The 11,206-nt window shown below is 40.3% G+C and overlaps 1 protein-coding gene across 6 annotated transcripts in view; it reads right to left on the reverse strand.

The window, feature by feature from the left end:
- The window catches only part of LOC127650617 (oxysterol-binding protein-related protein 3-like), a 32,268-nt gene extending 23,575 nt beyond the window's left edge, over nt 1-8,693 (reverse strand). Inside the window, exon 1 of one of the 6 annotated variants that reach the window (XM_052136137.1) lies at nt 8,533-8,693. The gene's annotated coding sequence lies outside the window, so the exon portion shown is untranslated. Of the gene's footprint in view, nt 1-4,019; nt 4,078-4,134; nt 4,321-5,001; nt 5,090-8,532 lie in introns of those variants that run through there. The other 5 variants (XM_052136136.1, XM_052136133.1, XM_052136134.1 and 2 more) reach the window with 5 other exon arrangements.
- Nucleotides 8,694-11,206: the final 2,513 nt, after the last annotated feature.

Raw genomic sequence — 11,206 nt, forward strand, 5'->3', positions numbered from 1 at the left:
TTATTTTGATGGGATGTTAAAATGTGCATTTTGCATGAACATTTTTCCACATAAACAAAATTTTCTGTGATACTGTGTTATTATAAAGAATCAAGATTATATTGAATCGTGAGCCTCATATGGCAAACCGCATCACGAGATAACATATCATCCCATCCCTTGGGCTAAGCAATTCAAGTGACTGAAAATGCTCCTCTCAGAGTGCTCATGAACACACAACGGACCAGTGTTATTGGACCAGATAGTCTTTTTTTACGAACTTGGACTTACACTGACACCTAGGGGCATGGATGCAGCATCATACAAACAGTTTTCAGTTACCAATGTCATTGCAGAAATTCCCTATTCACACCACAGTCAGAAATGATTACTTTAAAAGTTAAAGTCTCCAATAACAGGGCGGTAACTAAGATTAAGCCAGTAGTATTCATCTAGTCATGTGATCCCAACATGGCAGCCCCCATGAGGGGGGCCTCTCCGTGTAGAATAAAACTGCTTTTTTAAGGTTACTGATACAACTGGAGTCTTCCTCTACATGTGAGTGTAGGGCTGGGCGAAAGTACGTCATAATCAGATATCGACGATATCTTACAAATATCTTGATGCCGATTGAGACACTCTTTGACAGTCGTGATTCTACACACCCGGTCCCTTATCAGGCTAATCAAGCATCCGAGACGGATAAAGCCTGACTGCGGAGGATGGTGCAGGAGAGAGAGATCGTTTACGGACATGTCCGTCATGTGTGTGTGTTTGTCTTTTGTTTAAGTTGATCATTAAAATATTATTTATATTGACAAGCCGGTTCTCGCCTCCTCCTTTCCATTGAACTGCGTTACACTCACAAATACACACTTGAAGAAACACACTTTATTATATTTTTAAGAACAGACAAAATAAAAGCTGTCAATGCCTGTGTTCACTGTTTGTTCAGAGGCATGCAGCGCTACCTGTCTCATGGAACACATGCATGTAAAAAGTTATCACCCGAAAGTGATTAAATCATAAAATAATACAAGACATGTTTACTATAAGCTAAAATTGTGTTCAATTTCCTTTTCTTTAGGCAGCATTAACTGTATTACCAAAACGCAATAAAAACACAAATGCGATAAGAACAAACACATTTGTCAGCATCATTTTGAGAACACAAGATAATTTATTAGGTTTGTTTATTATGATTATTATTACTATCTTTACATTTGTAATTGTTTTTAGTTCCCCCCTTGTCTCCCCAATTTGGAATGCCCAAACCTTGTGGTAGCGTAGTGGCTCGCCTCAATCCAGATGGTGGATTGGTCTTAATTGACTCCATGTCTGAGACCGTCAATCTGAGCATCTTATCACGTGGCTTGTTGAGTACGCTACCACCTAGCGCGTATGGAGGCTTCACGCTATTCTCCACAGCATCCACGCACAACTCACCACGTGCCCAACCGAGAGCGAGAACCACATTATAGCAACCAGGAGGAGGTTAACTCAACGGGACCCTACCCACCCTAGCAACCAGGCCAATTGGTTGCATAGGAAGCCTTACTGGAGCGCAGTCATCTCAGCACACCCTGGATTCGGACTTGCGCATCTAGGTGTGGTAGTCAGCGTCTTTACTTGCTGAGCTACCAGGCCCCTGTTTTATTTCTTAATTTGTAGGCTATTAGTAATTTTCCACCTGTTGTCATTGACGGATACTTTCTTGATGACAAATGGGGCTGTTGGAGACTGTAAATGTTTGGATGTGGGGAGGTGGTTATATAGGATTTTTTGATCACTTTATTTTAATAGCTTTTTAGTTTTATTTAAAGTGCAATTTGAATTTAGAAATGTCTAAGAAAGGAAAATCAATAAAGGAAAAATATTCAATGACCCTCGGCTGGGGATTTGACGATTGTTACGTGACTGGAAAGGACGAGATGAGAGTGTGTGGATCCAATAGCAGAACTATTTATTAAGGAACTAAGATGAAACTAAAACACTGGAGCAAACGGGAAAACAAACATAACAGCAGATTGCTGGCTAAAATATCATAAATATGCTAACAGGCTAACAAATAAACAACTTAAGAACTGACAAAGACTAAGGGAAACATGAGGGCTATATACAAATGAAAACTAAAGACATAACAAGGATCAGCTGGATCCTGGATAGGGAACAGGTGTGAGATAAAAGAGGTGCATCATGGGAAGTGTAGTGCAAGTCAAAGCATAACGGGAAGGTGATGGGACAAACACAAAGGAGTTTGTGACAACGATATAATCGGATATTGCAATATTTTTAAGGCGATTATCGCTAAAATGTCACGACACATACGACACATACATTTCATAAGTTGGTACCGATACCATTTTTTTTTTTTACCAAACATTTACAACAGTACAAAAGCACTCTTGCTTGTTATATATGCTTAATTATTATTATTATTATTTGTATTACTATTACACTTATTAGTCATTATTATTACTACATTGAATATTACATTTTACTATGCGGTTGTAATCTCTTGTATTTCTGTTGCAATTTCTTCAATTAAAGGCATTTAGCTTTTAGTTTAATTGCTGTGATTTAATGATATTATATTATAAGTTTGCGTGTGATGTGCGCTTCACAGTGGCTGAGTGCTCTGCTCCGTCATCTCAAATCACACACAGCGTGGATGTTTCTGTGGAGTTTGGAGTTATGAGAGTACAGAGCACCTGCTCAAATAAACGTGTGAGCATTCGAGAGCAGTCGTGTATCAGTCATACAGCACTCTGGGCCCAAATTAAGTCAGTGCTCGGTACTACCGGTGCTGCAAAAATGCTGGTAAAGTTTCAACGTTCTTATTTTAGTACCAACTTGTTACCGAAGTACCGGTATTTTTGACATCACAAGAGTGCACCTTTAGTGACGCACTATCCACGGCATTGAGAAGACAGACCTCGATATTCGTTAACTTTTTTTACTTCTGTGTTCCGCTACTATATTAAGGTTGGAACAACACGAGGGTGAGTAAATTATGACAGATTTTTTTTTTTTTTTTTTTTTGGTCTGTTCCTTTAAGTCTCCTTCAAACAGATTATCTTCATGTGACACTGACAAACTCTGGGCACAGTTGCACACAAGGGCACGTTGACACACACGCACACGCATACACTAAAACGTAAACTTTGTCTGTTAGACATTAAGCACTTATTTGTATTAGCCTATATTTGTAGATGAGAACATGGCATTTGTGCATTTGGGGAAAAACCTGTTAAAACAGCTCATAAGCCACTTCAGTCATTTCAAACCCATTTAAACCCCCCAAAAGTCTTAAGCTTCATACAATGAAGGTCCCACTAAAGTAAACCACAAAAAGTGGTTTACTTTATGATTCAGAGGGGAATTCCCCACTTTTTAAAAATAGTAAAAAAACTACAAACGCTACTAATGTTGTAACAAAACAAAATCGATTATGCATGAAAATGCAACACATCAATATTTGCATTTGTGGCGCGATATGAAAGTCTGCTGGTGCTCCGAATAATTTCCGTTTCCACAGCAACGCGATGCGCCAAACACTCTGACCACACTGATCAGCAGCACCTTATTTGACACCACACAACACAAAACATTCAACCTCTTCAAACAGACAAAATGCAAAGCCAACTGGAAACAATCACACAAGAAACAGATTTAGTAAAGGAAAATCAGCGTATAGAGAAACAATGAGTCCATCCTGTAGTAGACAGTGGAAGAAAATTATTTATTTAAGGTTTCTAAGGAGACAAAGTACTCAGTGGAATTTAAACAGACAACAAACTCTGACCGGGCTTGGAAATTATGCACAAAACACACACTTTCATATATGTTATAATGAGAATGTCTTAAGAAGGTTTTCCTTGATTAAGGGGCAAAGTAACAGTGACTATGAATTACAGTTACAATACGACCATCCTAATCTTATGACCTTCCCTTAAAATACAACATGCTAGCGCTTTTTGATCCGTAAAGGCATATTTTTATTATTTCGTGCGTAAAATGAACACAAACTCAGTGCCTACCACAACAGTCAAGACAAGTTCAGAGTTATAGCATGGCGAGCCTGGTCTGTCGTCGTGTCACTGACTTCGTCTGCTTATTAAAAAAACGCCTTATCAGCACATATATACTTTGTACCTAGTGACTGTCACCGGACTCACCATCCCTCTTCCTCTACCTGCCGAGGCCAGATATTCGGTAGCTTCGCTGCGAGGAAATGTTACCAAGACCTAAACATCCGTGACGAAACACTGTAATCCGAGAGTGACACGGAAGGTGGAAGTGGATAAAGGTTTTAAGTCTACAGAAGCCTCTCGTGCAGTGTTTTGAGTTCCGCGGTGAGGTGAGCACGGTCAGGGCGGGGACTAACATTGATTGACGTTTAGAAAGCCAATGAAAATGCAGCGAAGGGTGACATGTAGCCTATCGAGAGACGAATTTTACACGCAAAAGAAAGACCACACAATGTTACGTAATCCAGGTAAATCCCGGTAAAGGTATTATTTTAACATAATTAATGCATGTTAATGTTTTTGAATCTATCTATCTATCTATCTATCTATGCTTCCATGTGAAGGACAATTTCCATCATTTACTATATAGTAGTAGTGAAGTAGTTGCAATTATCCACTCTTGTGTGCATATTTGTGAGCATGTTTTATTCATTTGCTGCATTATTTTCTTTGAATGGATATGTTGAGGACTTTAAAGAATGCTGAATTACATTAAATTATCTGACATTAAAATAACCTAATGGGGGCTATTTGTTGTAAACTCTATATGACAGCACAGGAGAAGGTAATGCATTCTTCAGGAGTTTGCTTTTGTCCAAAAGATGTCTCACTTTTGGTGTTTTTTAGATGGCGAACTTGAACTCTGAGTGGATTCGACACATTTCTCTGAATGCAAACATGCAGTGAACCGGATAGCTATTATTTAAAGGTGGGGTATGTGATTTGCAAAACGGCCGGCAGATTTTGAAAATACACAACTCTAAGGTCCTACCTTCTCTCCTCCAACGCTGGCCCTGACTCCACCCATTCGAAAAACATGGACGCGCAATCATGCACGAGCGAAAACTCAGATGCGCAGTGTTCTAGACTCACTAGTCAAACAGTGCATTCACCTGTCAGACAATTTTTCAGAGCAAATTGTTGACACAGCAGGAGGAGGGGGTCGCATACCACTCTTGAAAGGTGTAGAGCTGATTTTCTCATAACTGTAAAAAAAAAAAGAACATCGCCAGCCCTGGCGTCTGTACAGCGGTCTTCTATTCAAAACAGGATTCATAGAAATGTGGAACAACCCCACTAGCACTATAAAAGCTCTATTCTCCATACATAAATACAATCGCTTCCTGTTACTGGGTCACGAGCTTTGAGTATGCGCACGAACGGGACACGCGCGCCAGGGTGGTGGGGGGGGGGGCATGGTACGACCGTTTGATTGACACATTTTCTGTCCAATGATTCTAGATGGTCTTGAAAATGATTGGCTGGAGTTTTTCGAGTCCTGCCCGTTCCACAGATGATTAAATTGCTTAATTTTCATTTCAGTGCTTCTAATTTACAGCCAGTAAGTGGGTTAGGAATAGGATTTCAAGTTATTTTGAAAAAATGGTCAAAAAAGAAAATCACATACCCCACCTTTAATTTTCATTGTGTTGCTCCTATAAACTTGAACACAGACAAAAAGGATATGTTTCTAACTGAGAAATGTGGCCAAATTGTAAGTGTTATTTAAATACTACAAATAAAAATCAATTCATATGAATTCAGATATTTAGTCACGATTGTTGTCTTGCTTTGTTCTTTATTCTGTTTTGTGCATTTGAACTTTATAAACTGTCAAATGAATGCCTGTAACTTAACTAATGGTAGATTTTGGTGGAAAACCCTTGATCATCTATATAGTTTCATACCTATTTCTTAGTGACTTAAGGTTGTATGTGTTCGGTTCAGGTTGCCAAAAGAGGCTATAGGCAAAAAGGCCCCAGGGTCATAAAATTATAAAGATAACTTGAATGCGGAATTAGGATCTGGTTAGTACATTTGCACTGCTTTTTAACTTAAAAATATATAGATGTTCATAGACTGCAGCTGCAGATGTTTTTACACAGATGCATTGTGACTGAGGACAACCGAAGTTTAAGGAATAGAACAGGGAATCCATCTCCCATTCAATCCACATCAGCATGATTTAGTTATGTTGCAAGACAAATCTGCTCCTTTGCATGTCATACCAGTGTTGCCCTAACAACAGAGGCTTTAGTTTATTGCCAACACCCTTCTATGCTAGATAGGGAATCCTCCCATCCGTGGAATGCACCTAACCACAGAGCCTGACTAAAGTATGTTTTAAAAGGGAGTCTCATAGGCAGATTCATGCACCAATGCACCAAAGGGCAGCACTTTAAACACAGTAGTGGTGCTGCTTTGCATGATGAAGGTTATGTCATATTGTCAGCTTTGGGGGAAGTCTCAAAGGCTATAATAAAGAATAATGCAATAGGTTTTTTTTTTTTGGCTGAAACCAGTGTTTTCCATTAACAATGGGCAATACGTACAGCATGTTTACAATATGCCAAGGGTCAAATCCCTAGAAATAGAATTTCATATGCCATTTTCCCCGTGACTAAAATAATGAGTCTTGTCATTACTGTTAAAGATTGTCTAAAAGATATATTATAAGCAGGGGCGTAGATTCCGGTGGACCCTCCAGTAATCAAAACAAGCAAGTACAACCCCCACCCACCCCCACCCCCCAGGATTGCAGAAGCTATTGTGTATAGCTAGTGAGCAGAATCTCAAACAGCTTAGAAACAGACATGTAGGTCTCTATAAATGCGACTTACTCACTTATGAGATAAATATGAAGAATACAAATAAAAACACTGGTCTTAATTGTCTTTGTTCTAAAATGCCCCAAATAATAATAAAACTAAAATTCCCCATTGAATTTATTTAATTCAATTGAGTTGGCATAAGAGTTGTATTTCTTAAAAGAAATGCACCAGTAACGTAGTGATAGCAGCCTGTTTTACATAAGCAAATTAGTGGCATCCTGCATGTCTTTTCAGTATGCTACGTATAATAACACAAAAGCTGGGGTTGGAAACTTAAAGTTTATTATTATTATTTAGAAATATACAAAGCATGCAATAGAAAGTTCAAAAATTTAATAAGCATGACAACAATTGGAAACATCTACTTACCTGATCTGAACATGTGACTAGGCAAACAAGCATTGAACAGGTGTCACCTGGCTGTAACCATGGAGATGAATTATTACTAAGGAGACAGTGAACTCTGGTGGTGAAATGGAGAACTGTTAGGAGCACAGGCGTCTCTATGTGTTTAATTCTATCTATCTATCTATCTATCTATCTGTCTGTCTATCTATCTGTCTGTCTATCTGTCTGTCTGTCCGTCCGTCCGTCCGTCCGTCCGTCCGATTGTGTGGATAAGGGTGTCCGTGTCCTGAGGCTGATTATTGTTAGTTGTGTTAGTCTGTTTGTGGAGCCTCTCTCTCTGTCTGTCTTGCTTTCTCCATCACTCACTTTCTCTACTGCACATACTCATCCTTCTCCATGTTGGCTGTGTGTAGGAGTAACCAGATGCTTGACCAGTCTTGCAACCAAATAGCATGTGTAAGCCAACTTTGTGCTTGCCACCAGCCTCAACCCCAAAAAGAGAGGATATTTCATTGGGCAACAGATACTATATTTAGTAGATGGAAAGTGTAGGATCTTAAACACTCACATAATTTAAACTTAGTCCATTAATAATAATAAAAAGAATACCATGAACACCTTTTTGACAGTAATTAAAAGCCTACATAACTATTAGCATATGTTTTTCTCTTAAATTTCCTCTATTAAAAGTTAAGACATTAAATACATGCTGACATGAACACTCAAAGGTGCGAAAATGTAAGATGCGAAAATGCATGATTCGGGAATAGCCTATGAGGTTTTGTTTGAAAGTATAGTATATTAACTTTTCAAAGGATTCCATCACTTTTGCATTTACATTATATAATAGCGCCCCCTAGAGGTAATGTGGTAAAAATATTAACATGAATACCAAAAAAAAAAGTTCCTGTGGCAGGACCATTGTATTGTGATGGTATTAATACGATGGTTTGTCGTATTAGATGGTACTGCGGTTTATTGATACATTGCACACCATGGTATTTAGTAGGGGCCTAGTCTAATGTAGCCTACATGTAAAACAAAACATGCCATTTTAGTTTTTGATACCTGTTTGGTTGGAAAAATGGCAAAACCTTCAGTTGTTCAAAAGCTGCACACGCAGGCATTGAACTTAAAAAAAATATTTTTCATCGCTGTCAAACGAAGTATGCACTTGCAGGTTCTGATCCAAAATACTGTATCGCCGTCACCTTATGAACAGGGAGAGCAGTAAACGGACACCTACATGTCGCAAAATAGTCCGTGACTTCTCTTAAAGGTGGGGTATGTGATTTGCAAAACGGCCGGCAGATTTTGAAAATACACAACTCATAAGGTCCTACCTTCTCTCCTCCAACGCTGGCCCTGACTCCACCCATTCGAAAAACATGGACGCGCAATCATGCACGAGCGAAAACTCAGATGCGCAGTGTTCTAGCAGTGTTCTAGACTCACTAGTCAAACAGTGCATTCACCTGTCAGACAATTTTTCAGAGCAAATTGTTGACACAGCAGGAGGAGGGGTCGCATACCACTCTTGAAAGGTGTAGAGCTGATTTTCTCATAACTGTAAAAAAAAAAGAACATCGCCAGCCCTGGCGTCTGTACAGCGGTCTTCTATTCAAAACAGGATTCATAGAAATGTGGAACAACCCCACTAGCACTATAAAAGCTCTATTCTCCATACATAAATACAATCGCTTCCTGTTACTGGGTCACGAGCTTTGAGTATGCGCACGAACGGGACACGCGCGCCAGGGTGGTGGGGGAGGGGGCATGGTACGACCGTTTGATTGACACATTTTCTGTCCAATGATTCTAGATGGTCTTGAAAATGATTGGCTGGAGTTTTTCGAGTCCTGCCCGTTCCACAGATGATTAAATTGCTTAATTTTCATTTCAGTGCTTCTAATTTACAGCCAGTAAGTGGGTTAGGAATAGGATTTCAAGTTATTTTGAAAAAATGGTCAAAAAAGAAAATCACATACCCCACCTTTAAACAGCTATTTTTGCTGTTGTAAACTGAACTCCACACATTGTTCATTCCAATCGACCTTTTCCCTGAGCAATTACTGCGTGGAGCCATGATAATTCTAATTGCCTGTTTTCTGTTTCTGGTCTCGAGATGCGCTTTAAAAACGATCAAAACGAGCGATCCAGATGGAGAGCAACAACCATTGAAGTTTTTTTTGGAGTAAAAATGTATTTGTGCTGTTGTTTGTTGTCATTACAACTCAAAGTAGTTAATGGTATCAACTTAACTAACCTCAGATCATCCCTTCATGACATCTACACACTCAGGTGAGGCACTGTCAATAAAAATGGTCATCTCGACTGTGTAAAGTATCAGCAGCACTATACAGCCACATGTTTTATGTAATACCTTAACCATTACAGTACCACTAAGAATATATGCCGCTGCAAGTGATAACTCTGGAGACTGGAAATTAAAAACAGTTGAATCGTGGAACACTTCCACATTCAGGAAAATGTTGGATAGGATTGATTGTAAAACATGTTGCTGATTAGTGGACAGCTGGCCAGTTCATTAAGTTATGTGCTGTTTCTTCACAAAAGCATTTTTTATTCTTGTCTCTTGACTCCTCGTCAGTGAACCGCCATAAGCAAATTTTTTTGCTAACTTTGCAGTTGAACCTTGGTAGAAGGGCTTGGGGTCTGGGGGTCTGGGGGTCTGGTGGTTGCTAGGTTACGGGGGCTGCTCCACCATTACTGAGAGTTGAGACATGCAGTTGGAGTGCACTTAATAAAGTTTCAACAGTTAAGTTTACATCCTCATCTGCTCTGTCTATCATGACAGTAAATATTCCACTTAACTGTTTTCTATTCTATTTTTGATATCCTGCCAAAGGATATTCTGGTCAGTTTGCTGTTTTATTCAGTACTGTAAGTGCACTGTAAGTCGCTTTGGATAAAAGCGTCTGCCAAATGCATAAATGTTATTCAGCCTGCAAGCTTTATGGCTGCCCACCTTTCCTCATTGCCATTTTCCCTGCAATTTGGGATAACCGCCTGTTTATTTCTCAAGAGTTTTTATTTACATTGTTCATTCTAAACCCTTGTCACCTGCCTATGCCAGTATCCAGCAGTCGCGAGCATGCCCTGCTACCTGCGGAGCGCAGCAAGAGATTACCGTCCTTTCTGTGTTGTATGGATGGGTTTCAAACACGCGGAGGAGGCTCTCTCCTTCCCGGAAAATTGCAGCCTTTGCATGCCCTTGCCAAGGAAACTCCTGCGCCATTGGCTCAAAGTAGATGCTACCTAAGGCAGCGAACTCGAGTATGAAGACATGTGATGTGGGAAATGGCGATGACGTTGCAACTCTGGAGGCCCCCTGGATTTTGCCTTCACTCACTTAGGCTTACCAAACTGAGGCTGCTTTACTCAAAGTATCATCTCACTCCTGTGTTTCTTCATTTGAGTATGAGACTCCTGGCTCTGGGGATGATGACAATGCTGTGCTGGGGTGCTCGGAGGACGAGGAGGCCGTCCTGTCGGCACAGGCTCAATCAGTCAGCGGTTCGGCGGTGTTACCGCATACCATCCTCCTCGAGGTGTGTGAGCAAGCGGCTCAACATCAAATGGCCAGCCTTCAAAATGCAGCCGATCAGGAGAGAGATGTTTATGATGGGAAACTGTTTTGGCCACCACTTGTCCTGAGAAAACAGCTCCTGCCTGTCCTTCCCGTGTGAGCAAAGCATATGAAGCACTAATGGAGAGACCTGCTTGATCTTCAGCACGGCCTCTCGGTTTTGGAGGTGAAGGATATGGCCATGCTCAGTATGGGTGACCCCTCCCCAATATCGTCAATAGCCAGACACCTTAACCCCTCGCAAGGAGCTTTACTTGCCCCCCCAAGCCCAACCTACCTAACAAGATGGACCGTTTCTCTCCCTGCGCTATTTTTCAAGGCTCATACAACGGCTCTCGCCGTTTGAGCTCTGACAGTTTCCTCCCTTCTTTCAGCCAACCAGGCTGAACTCATGGAAGACATTTATA

Source organism: Xyrauchen texanus, chromosome 10 (assembly GCF_025860055.1).
Source record: "Xyrauchen texanus isolate HMW12.3.18 chromosome 10, RBS_HiC_50CHRs, whole genome shotgun sequence".
NCBI lineage: Eukaryota > Metazoa > Chordata > Actinopteri > Cypriniformes > Catostomidae > Xyrauchen > Xyrauchen texanus.